General features: G+C 44.3%; 15 non-coding genes across 15 annotated transcripts in view; all 15 read left to right on the forward strand.

The window, feature by feature from the left end:
• Positions 1-68: 68 nt before the first annotated feature.
• trnar-acg (transfer RNA arginine (anticodon ACG)) lies at positions 69-141 on the forward strand. The gene has a single exon. It is a non-coding gene; the product is annotated as a tRNA-Arg (tRNA).
• A 389-nt stretch (positions 142-530) lies between these two features.
• On the forward strand, positions 531-603 carry trnak-cuu (transfer RNA lysine (anticodon CUU)). Its single transcript has one exon. It is a non-coding gene; the product is annotated as a tRNA-Lys (tRNA).
• Positions 604-1,211: 608 nt separating this feature from the next.
• On the forward strand, positions 1,212-1,300 carry trnay-gua (transfer RNA tyrosine (anticodon GUA)). The gene is given in 2 exon segments: positions 1,212-1,248; positions 1,265-1,300. It is a non-coding gene; the product is annotated as a tRNA-Tyr (tRNA).
• A 124-nt stretch (positions 1,301-1,424) lies between these two features.
• On the forward strand, positions 1,425-1,497 carry trnar-acg (transfer RNA arginine (anticodon ACG)). Its single transcript has one exon. It is a non-coding gene; the product is annotated as a tRNA-Arg (tRNA).
• A 389-nt stretch (positions 1,498-1,886) lies between these two features.
• On the forward strand, positions 1,887-1,959 carry trnak-cuu (transfer RNA lysine (anticodon CUU)). Its single transcript has one exon. It is a non-coding gene; the product is annotated as a tRNA-Lys (tRNA).
• A 2,377-nt stretch (positions 1,960-4,336) lies between these two features.
• trnay-gua (transfer RNA tyrosine (anticodon GUA)) lies at positions 4,337-4,425 on the forward strand. Its single transcript is given in 2 exon segments — positions 4,337-4,373; positions 4,390-4,425. It is a non-coding gene; the product is annotated as a tRNA-Tyr (tRNA).
• A 124-nt stretch (positions 4,426-4,549) lies between these two features.
• trnar-acg (transfer RNA arginine (anticodon ACG)) lies at positions 4,550-4,622 on the forward strand. The gene has a single exon. It is a non-coding gene; the product is annotated as a tRNA-Arg (tRNA).
• A 389-nt stretch (positions 4,623-5,011) lies between these two features.
• trnak-cuu (transfer RNA lysine (anticodon CUU)) lies at positions 5,012-5,084 on the forward strand. Its single transcript has one exon. It is a non-coding gene; the product is annotated as a tRNA-Lys (tRNA).
• Positions 5,085-5,689: 605 nt separating this feature from the next.
• On the forward strand, positions 5,690-5,778 carry trnay-gua (transfer RNA tyrosine (anticodon GUA)). Its single transcript is given in 2 exon segments — positions 5,690-5,726; positions 5,743-5,778. It is a non-coding gene; the product is annotated as a tRNA-Tyr (tRNA).
• A 124-nt stretch (positions 5,779-5,902) lies between these two features.
• Positions 5,903-5,975, forward strand: trnar-acg (transfer RNA arginine (anticodon ACG)). Its single transcript has one exon. It is a non-coding gene; the product is annotated as a tRNA-Arg (tRNA).
• A 389-nt stretch (positions 5,976-6,364) lies between these two features.
• Positions 6,365-6,437, forward strand: trnak-cuu (transfer RNA lysine (anticodon CUU)). The gene has a single exon. It is a non-coding gene; the product is annotated as a tRNA-Lys (tRNA).
• A 614-nt stretch (positions 6,438-7,051) lies between these two features.
• trnay-gua (transfer RNA tyrosine (anticodon GUA)) lies at positions 7,052-7,140 on the forward strand. Its single transcript is given in 2 exon segments — positions 7,052-7,088; positions 7,105-7,140. It is a non-coding gene; the product is annotated as a tRNA-Tyr (tRNA).
• A 124-nt stretch (positions 7,141-7,264) lies between these two features.
• On the forward strand, positions 7,265-7,337 carry trnac-aca (transfer RNA cysteine (anticodon ACA)). Its single transcript has one exon. It is a non-coding gene; the product is annotated as a tRNA-Cys (tRNA).
• Positions 7,338-7,726: 389 nt separating this feature from the next.
• On the forward strand, positions 7,727-7,799 carry trnak-cuu (transfer RNA lysine (anticodon CUU)). The gene has a single exon. It is a non-coding gene; the product is annotated as a tRNA-Lys (tRNA).
• A 605-nt stretch (positions 7,800-8,404) lies between these two features.
• The window catches only part of trnay-gua (transfer RNA tyrosine (anticodon GUA)), an 89-nt gene continuing 15 nt past the window's right edge, over positions 8,405-8,478 (forward strand). Inside the window, 2 exon segments of the tRNA in view lie at positions 8,405-8,441; positions 8,458-8,478. The exon segment at positions 8,458-8,478 is cut by the window's right edge and continues 15 nt beyond it. This is a non-coding gene — a tRNA (tRNA-Tyr).

Consider the following 8,478-nt stretch of genomic DNA (forward strand, 5'->3'; position numbering starts at 1 on the left):
CCTTTCATTGGCTGAAAAAGCAAAAGAGGATCTTTGCGCTCTGCGGGCCACGTGAATACAAACGCATGGGGCTAGTGGCGCAATGGATAACGCATCTGACTACGGATCAGAAGATTCTAGGTTCGACTCCTAGCTAGCTCGGCTTTTGGTCACTTCCACATTGCTAAAATGAGCAATTAGCCAACCCACACTGCAAATCATGAAAATCCCATAAGACACACTCAACAATCACCCTGTTTCTAGACCCAAAGCTTACCCTCACCTTGTCTATCACAGAAAAGATCTCATCTTCCGTCACATTCGAGTGCCTCTTTCGGCTTTTATGGCCAACATTTTGCACAATCTTTCAGACATCATATTTGCACAAGTGAGCTGTTATCTGATAATCTTCGCTATCTTGTTGCATGCGCCAAAACAATTTCACCAGAAGGTTGAACGTACTCAGCTGTAAACGCAATAGATGTGTCGTTCACATCTCATTGGATTAGTACCTTGTTTTTTTTTCTTCAAGGGCTGTGAAAGACTTTCATGCCTGGCTAGCTCAGTCGGTAGAGCATGAGACTCTTAATCTCAGGGTCGTGGGTTCGAGCCCCACGTCGGGCGATGACTTGACTGAAGCTGTCAGTATGATTTCAGTTAAGCTATTTGTTTGTTGTGCCATTGCACAAGTAAAATGGTGCTCTGGTCATCCTCCAAGCCCCCCCCCCCCCCCCCCCAATAAGCTTCAGTTACTCCACCAGGAATTGGTTGCTAAGAATCACTAAAGGTGTTTGATGATCCTTAAATGAGTAGTTCTTAACGTGCCTGTCAATGTTCAGCAATCATTATGAAACATGCCGATTCTTTGCAAAAAGATCATTGAAAAATGTTTGTATGGACACAGAATTCCTCAGCAAGCTGCATTGCATGAAGGAGACAGAGGCTTACACCTCTCTTTAGCAGAACCTTGGGATAGGGGAAAAACATCAATGACTAGCAAGAACTAAGAACCAAATTAGCTAAACTGCATATAGGGAGTGATGTTATCAAGGTACACCAAGTCACAGATGCTTGCTCAAGACAAGACATTTCACCAAATCTTGCCTTTGATGGTTCAGTGTCGCACTAGCATCCCCTGTTAGCAGAAGGCCTGAGTCACAATGGGTCCCTTTCAAGGAGTCTGTGGGACATGGTATATCCATAAAGAGGCCTGGAAAACTACAGCTCCATTCCCTTCGATAGCTCAGATGGTAGAGCGGAGGACTGTAGATGAAGCGGGACAGGTATCCTTAGGTCGCTGGTTCAATTCCGGCTCGAAGGAAGAGCTTTCACTTAAGGTGGGCTGACTGTCTTTTTTCTTTGGCAAATGGACCTTTGCCTTTCATTGGCTGAAAAAGCAAAAGAGGATCTTTGCGCTCTGCGGGCCACGTGAATACAAACGCATGGGGCTAGTGGCGCAATGGATAACGCATCTGACTACGGATCAGAAGATTCTAGGTTCGACTCCTAGCTAGCTCGGCTTTTGGTCACTTCCACATTGCTAAAATGAGCAATTAGCCAACCCACACTGCAAATCATGAAAATCCCATAAGACACACTCAACAATCACCCTGTTTCTAGACCCAAAGCTTACCCTCACCTTGTCTTTCACAGAAAACATCTCATCTTCCGTCACATTCGAGTGCCTCTTTCGGCTTTTATGGCCACCATTTTGCACAATCTTTCAGACATCATATTTGCACAAGTGAGCTGTTATCTGATAATCTTCGCTATCTTGTTGCATGCGCCAAAACAATTTCACCAAAAGGTTGAACGTACTCAGCTGTAAACGCAATAGATGTGTCGTTCACATCTCATTGGATTAGTACCTTGTTTTTTTTTCTTCAAGGGCTCTGAAAGACTTTCATGCCTGGCTAGCTCAGTCGGTAGAGCATGAGACTCTTAATCTCAGGGTCGTGGGTTCGAGCCCCACGTCGGGCGATGACTTGACTGAAGCTGTCAGTATGATTTCAGTTAAGCTATTTGTTTGTTGTGCCATTGCACAAGTAAAATGGTGCTGTGGGGCCTGTTTCACAAAGGAGGTTCAACCAACTCTGAGGTCAAACCTGAACTCTGAGTTGGTCAATCGAGAGATTGACAACTCTGAGTTTTCAGTTTCAGAGCAGCTGATCCGCGTTAGATCAATCAACTCTGAGTGGACTGATTCGGAGGTGAGCGTGCGCACCGCGTCTATAAGAAGCCATTATCAATGGAGCGCAGATATCACGAGTCACCATGGCAACCGTGAAAACAAAGAGGTCTGCGTATTTTTCGCCAGCTGAACTTGACGTGCTGCTGCAGAGTTGCAGTGAATATGAGAACATATTCCAGAAGAAAAGCAACACCGCTGCATCTGCAAAACAGAGACAGTTAGCGTGGGAAAACATAGCTGCTCAAGTTAATGCCTAAGTTTGCATTTAAATCATTGTTATAAATATTGACTGTAATAACTTTTTAAATAGCGTAAGGTGTGAAATAAAAAATGGTGATATTTAGGTGTACTTTTGAAGTGTTATTCCTGGTGTAAATGCATGAAATGCTGCATAGTGTACAGAACCAATCTGGGGGAAAATGCATTTAACGTCGGTAATGTTTAGAGGACTTTTTTGTTAACCTTCCCCTCTAGCAAACGTTGGTCATTTTAATATTAATACATGCAATTGTGTTTTTAAAAGTGAACTTTTGTCTACTGTTGAACCTTTCGCTGCGCAAAGACTTCCTTCTTTTCTCTCGTCTTTCCGACCGTGCGTGGTCAAAAGCGCAGGGGAGATTTCCTTCAGGGCTGAAGGGAATTCTCCTTCGGGGTTCACTTCCCGTTGGAAACCCTCAACCTCCAGAGCGGAATAAGAATGACTCCAAAACAGTTATTCTGGGAATGACACCTTCTCCGTCCTCCTCATCCGTGCTCACCCCCCCCCCCCCCATCTGCACCTGCAATCGCCCCTCCCCTTGTCTCTCGTGGATTGCACCCCGCTCAGCACACACACGCTGCAACACTACCCCTGTATTGATCAAGTGGTATAGGTTTATATGGGATTAAGAAAGTAAGCAGTGCTAGAAAATTGTGTTTCCAAAAAGTAATTGTTACATTAATCTAATTCAATGTCCCTGATTTCATTTTCATGTAGATGCAATCCTGCAGGAATTAAAAGAAACATGGCAGCAGCTAAAAATGAAGTATAAAAACATAATTCAATCAGGTCAAATGTGAGCATGTCATGGATGTAGGCTTTGTTGACAATATTTGACATATGAAACATCTACATAGCAAGACCTAATGTTGTTTTCATTTTGTATATGTAATTGACTGCAACGAAAAACGGTAACGCTCAAACAAAAACGTATGGGGAAATGACAAAACATCGAGTCGAGGTCTCAAAATCCTCGTACGACGTAAATGTAATTCTCTACGAATTAATGCAGCCTCCTCATCTATTGGGTCCTCCAAAAAAGGACAAGCCATTCTTGTCACTTAGATCGCGTGACGGAAATGTGGGCAATTAAGGTTGAAGCCAAATATAGTGCTTCGTCTTTAAAAAGGGGAGGGGACCGGCAAAAACTTCGAGTTTGGAGAATAAAACCTGCTCCCGACCAGGTTAGGTTCACAGCATAAGTAACCATGGATACTGACTCCGAGTAAAAGTTAACTCTCTTTCAGAAACGGGTTTGACTTACTCTGCTTTCTCTGGTTTGACAAACCTCCGATTCTGAAACGGAAAACCCAGGGTTTCCCTGATTTCCGGGTTTATGAACTCAGAGTTTACACTTAACCTCCTTTGTGAAACAGGCCCCTGGTCATCTTCCAAGCCCCCCCCTCCCCAACAATAAGCTCCAGTTACTCCACCAGGAATTGGTTGCTAAGAATCACTAAAGGTGTTTGATGATCCTTAAATGAGTAGTTCTTAACGTGCCTGTCAATGTTCAGCAATCATTATGAAACATGCCGATTCTTTGCAAAAAGATCATTGAAAAATGTTTGTATGGGCACAGAATTCCTCAGCAAGCTGCATTGCATGAAGGAGACAGAGGCTTACTTCTCTCTTTAGCAGAACCTTGGGATAGGGGAAAAACATCAATGACTAGCAAGAACTAAGAACCAAATTAGCTAAACTGCATATAGGGAGTGATGTTATCAAGGTACACCAAGTCACAGATGCTTGCTCAAGACAAGACATTTCACCAAATCTTGCCTTTGATGGTTCAGTGTCGCACTAGCATCCCCTGTTAGCAGAAGGCCTGAGTCACAATGGGTCCCTTTCAAGGAGTCTGTGGGACATGGTATATCCATAAAGAGGCCTGGAAAACTACAGCTCCATTCCCTTCGATAGCTCAGATGGTAGAGCGGAGGACTGTAGATGAAGCGGGACAGGTATCCTTAGGTCGCTGGTTCAATTCCGGCTCGAAGGAAGAGCTTTCACTTAAGGTGGGCTGACTGTCTTTTTTCTTTGGCAAATGGACCTTTGCCTTTCATTGGCTGAAAAAGCAAAAGAGGATCTTTGCGCTCTGCGGGCCACGTGAATACAAACGCATGGGGCTAGTGGCGCAATGGATAACGCAACTGACTACGGATCAGAAGATTCTAGGTTCGACTCCTAGCTAGCTCGGCTTTTGGTCACTTCCACATTGCTAAAATGAGCAATTAGCCAACCCACACTGCAAATCATGAAAATCCCATAAGACACACTCAACAATCACCCTGTTTCTAGACCCAAAGCTTACCCTCACCTTGTCTTTCACAGAAAAGATCTCATCTTCCGTCACATTCGAGTGCCTCTTTCGGCTTTTATGGCCACCATTTTGCACAATCTTTCAGACATCATATTTGCACAAGTGAGCTGTTATCTGATAATCTTCGCTATCTTGTTGCATGCGCCAAAACAATTTCACCAGAAGGTTGAACGTACTCAGCTGTAAACGCAATAGATGTGTCGTTCACATCTCATTGGATTAGTACCTTGTTTTTTTTTCTTCAAGGGCTCTGAAAGACTTTCATGCCTGGCTAGCTCAGTCGGTAGAGCATGAGACTCTTAATCTCAGGGTCGTGGGTTCGAGCCCCACGTCGGGCGATGACTTGACTGAAGCTGTCAGTATGATTTCAGTTAAGCTATTTGTTTGTTGTGCCATTGCACAAGTAAAATGGTGCTCTGGTCATCTTCCAAGCCCCCCCCTCCCCAACAATAAGCTCCAGTTACTCCACCAGGAATTGGTTGCTAAGAATCACTAAAGGTGTTTGATGATCCTTAAATGAGTAGTTCTTAACGTGCCTGTCAATGTTCAGCAATCATTATGAAACATGCCAATTCTTTGCAAAAAGATCATTGAAAAATGTTTGTATGGACACAGAATTCCTCAGCAAGCTGCATTGGATGAAGGAGACAGAGGCTTACACCTCTCTTTAGCAGAACCTTGGGATAGGGGAAAAACATCAATGACTAGCAAGAACTAAGAACCAAATTAGCTAAACTGCATATAGGGAGTGATGTTATCAAGGTACACCAAGTCACAGATGCTTGCTCAAGACAAGACATTTCACCAAATCTTGCCTTTGATGGTTCAGTGTCGCACTAGCATCCCCTGTTAGCAGAAGGCCTGAGTCACAATGGGTCCCTTTCAAGGAGTCTGTGGGACATGGTATATCCATAAAGAGGCCTGGAAAACTACTGCTCCATTCCCTTCGATAGCTCAGATGGTAGAGCGGAGGACTGTAGATGAAGCGGGACAGGTATCCTTAGGTCGCTGGTTCAATTCCGGCTCGAAGGAAGAGCTTTCACTTAAGGTGGGCTGACTGTCTTTTTTCTTTGGCAAATGGACCTTTGCCTTTCATTGGCTGAAAAAGCAAAAGAGGATCTTTGCGCTCTGCGGGCCACGTGAATACAAACGCATGGGGCTAGTGGCGCAATGGATAACGCATCTGACTACGGATCAGAAGATTCTAGGCTCAACTCCTAGCTAGCTCGGCTTTTGGTCACTTCCACATTGCTAAAATGAGCAATTAGCCAACCCACACTGCAAATCATGAAAATCCCATAAGACACACTCAACAATCACCCTGTTTCTAGACCCAAAGCTTACCCTCACCTTGTCTTTCACAGAAAAGATCTCATCTTCCGTCACATTCGAGTGCCTCTTTCGGCTTTTATGGCCACCATTTTGCACAATCTTTCAGACATCATATTTGCACAAGTGAGCTGTTATCTGATAATCTTCGCTATCTTGTTGCATGCGCCAAAACAATTTCACCAGAAGGTTGAACGAACTCAGCTGTAAACGCAATAGATGTGTCGTTCACATCTCATTGGATTAGTACCTTGTTTTTTTTTCTTCAAGGGCTCTGAAAGACTTTCATGCCTGGCTAGCTCAGTCGGTAGAGCATGAGACTCTTAATCTCAGGGTCGTGGGTTCGAGCCCCACGTCGGCCGATGACTTGACTGAAGCTGTCAGTATGATTTCAGTTAAGCTATTTGTTTGTTGTGCCATTGCACAAGTAAAATGGTGCTCTGGTCATCCTCCAAGCCCCCCCCCCCCCCCCCCCCCCCCCAATAAGCTTCAGTTACTCCACCAGGAATTGGTTGCTAAGAATCACTAAAGGTGTTTGATGATCCTTAAATGAGTAGTTCTTAACGTGCCTGTCAATGTTCAGCAATCATTATGAAACATGCCGATTCTTTGCAAAAAGATCATTGAAAAATGTTTGTATGGACACAGAATTCCTCAGCAAGCTGCATTGCATGAAGGAGACAGAGGCTTACACCTCTCTTTAGCAGAACCTTGGGATAGGGGAAAAACATCAATGACTAGCAAGAACTAAGAACCAAATTAGCTAAACTGCATATAGGGAGTGATGTTATCAAGGTACACCAAGTCACAGATGCTTGCTCAAGACAAGACATTTCACCAAATCTTGCCTTTGATGGTTCAGTGTCGCACTAGCATCCCCTGTTAGCAGAAGGCCTGAGTCACAATGGGTCCCTTTCAAGGAGTTTGTGGGACATGGTATATCCATAAAGAGGCCTGGAAAACTACTGCTCCATTCCCTTCGATAGCTCAGATGGTAGAGCGGAGGACTGTAGATGAAGCGGGACAGGTATCCTTAGGTCGCTGGTTCAATTCCGGCTCGAAGGAAGAGCTTTCACTTAAGGTGGGCTGACTGTCTTTTTTCTTTGGCAAATGGACCTTTGCCTTTCATTGGCTGAAAAAGCAAAAGAGGATCTTTGCGCTCTGCGGGCCACGTGAATACAAACGCATGGGGCTAGTGGCGCAATGGATAACGCATCTGACTACAGATCAGAAGATTCTAGGTTCGACTCCTAGCTAGCTCGGCTTTTGGTCACTTCCACATTGCTAAAATGAGCAATTAGCCAACCCACACTGCAAATCGTGAAAATCCCATAAGACACACTCAACAATCACCCTGTTTCTAGACCCAAAGCTTACCCTCACCTTGTCTATCACAGAAAAGATCTCATCTTCCGTCACATTCGAGTGCCTCTTTCGGCTTTTATGGCCACCATTTTGCACAATCTTTCAGACATCATATTTGCACAAGTGAGCTGTTATCTGATAATCTTCGCTATCTTGTTGCATGCGCCAAAACAATTTCACCAGAAGGTTGAACGTACTCAGCTGTAAACGCAATAGATGTGTCGTTCACATCTCATTGGATTAGTACCTTGTTTTTTTTTCTTCAAGGGCTGTGAAAGACTTTCATGCCTGGCTAGCTCAGTCGGTAGAGCATGAGACTCTTAATCTCAGGGTCGTGGGTTCGAGCCCCATGTCGGCCGATGACTTGACTGAAGCTGTCAGTATGATTTCAGTTAAACTATTTGTTTGTTGTGCCATTGCACAAGTAAAATGGTGCTCTGGTCATCTTCCAAGCCCCCCCCTCCCCAACAATAAGCTTCAGTTACTCCACCAGGAATTGGTTGCTAAGAATCACTAAAGGTGTTTGATGATCCTTAAATGAGTAGTTCTTAACGTGCCTGTCAATGTTCAGCAATCATTATGAAACATGCCAATTCTTTGCAAAAAAATCATTGAAAAATGTTTGTATGGACACAGAATTCCTCAGCAAGCTGCATTGGATGAAGGAGACAGAGGCTTACACCTCTCTTTAGCAGAACCTTGGGATAGGGGAAAAACATCAATGACTAGCAAGAACTAAGAACCAAATTAGCTAAAATGCATATAGGGAGTGATGTTATCAAGGTACACCAAGTCACAGATGCTTGCTCAAGACAAGACATTTCACCAAATCTTGCCTTTGATGGTTCAGTGTCGCACTAGCATCCCCTGTTAGCAGAAGGCCTGAGTCACAATGGGTCCCTTTCAAGGAGTCTGTGGGACATGGTATATCCATAAAGAGGCCTGGAAAACTACTGCTCCATTCCCTTCGATAGCTCAGATGGTAGAGCGGAGGACTGTAGATGAAGCGGGACAGGTATCCTTAGGTCGCTGGTTCAA

This window comes from Oryzias latipes, chromosome 6, assembly GCF_053564925.1.
Source record: "Oryzias latipes strain Hd-rR chromosome 6, Olatipes_Hd-rR_3.1".
NCBI lineage: Eukaryota > Metazoa > Chordata > Actinopteri > Beloniformes > Adrianichthyidae > Oryzias > Oryzias latipes.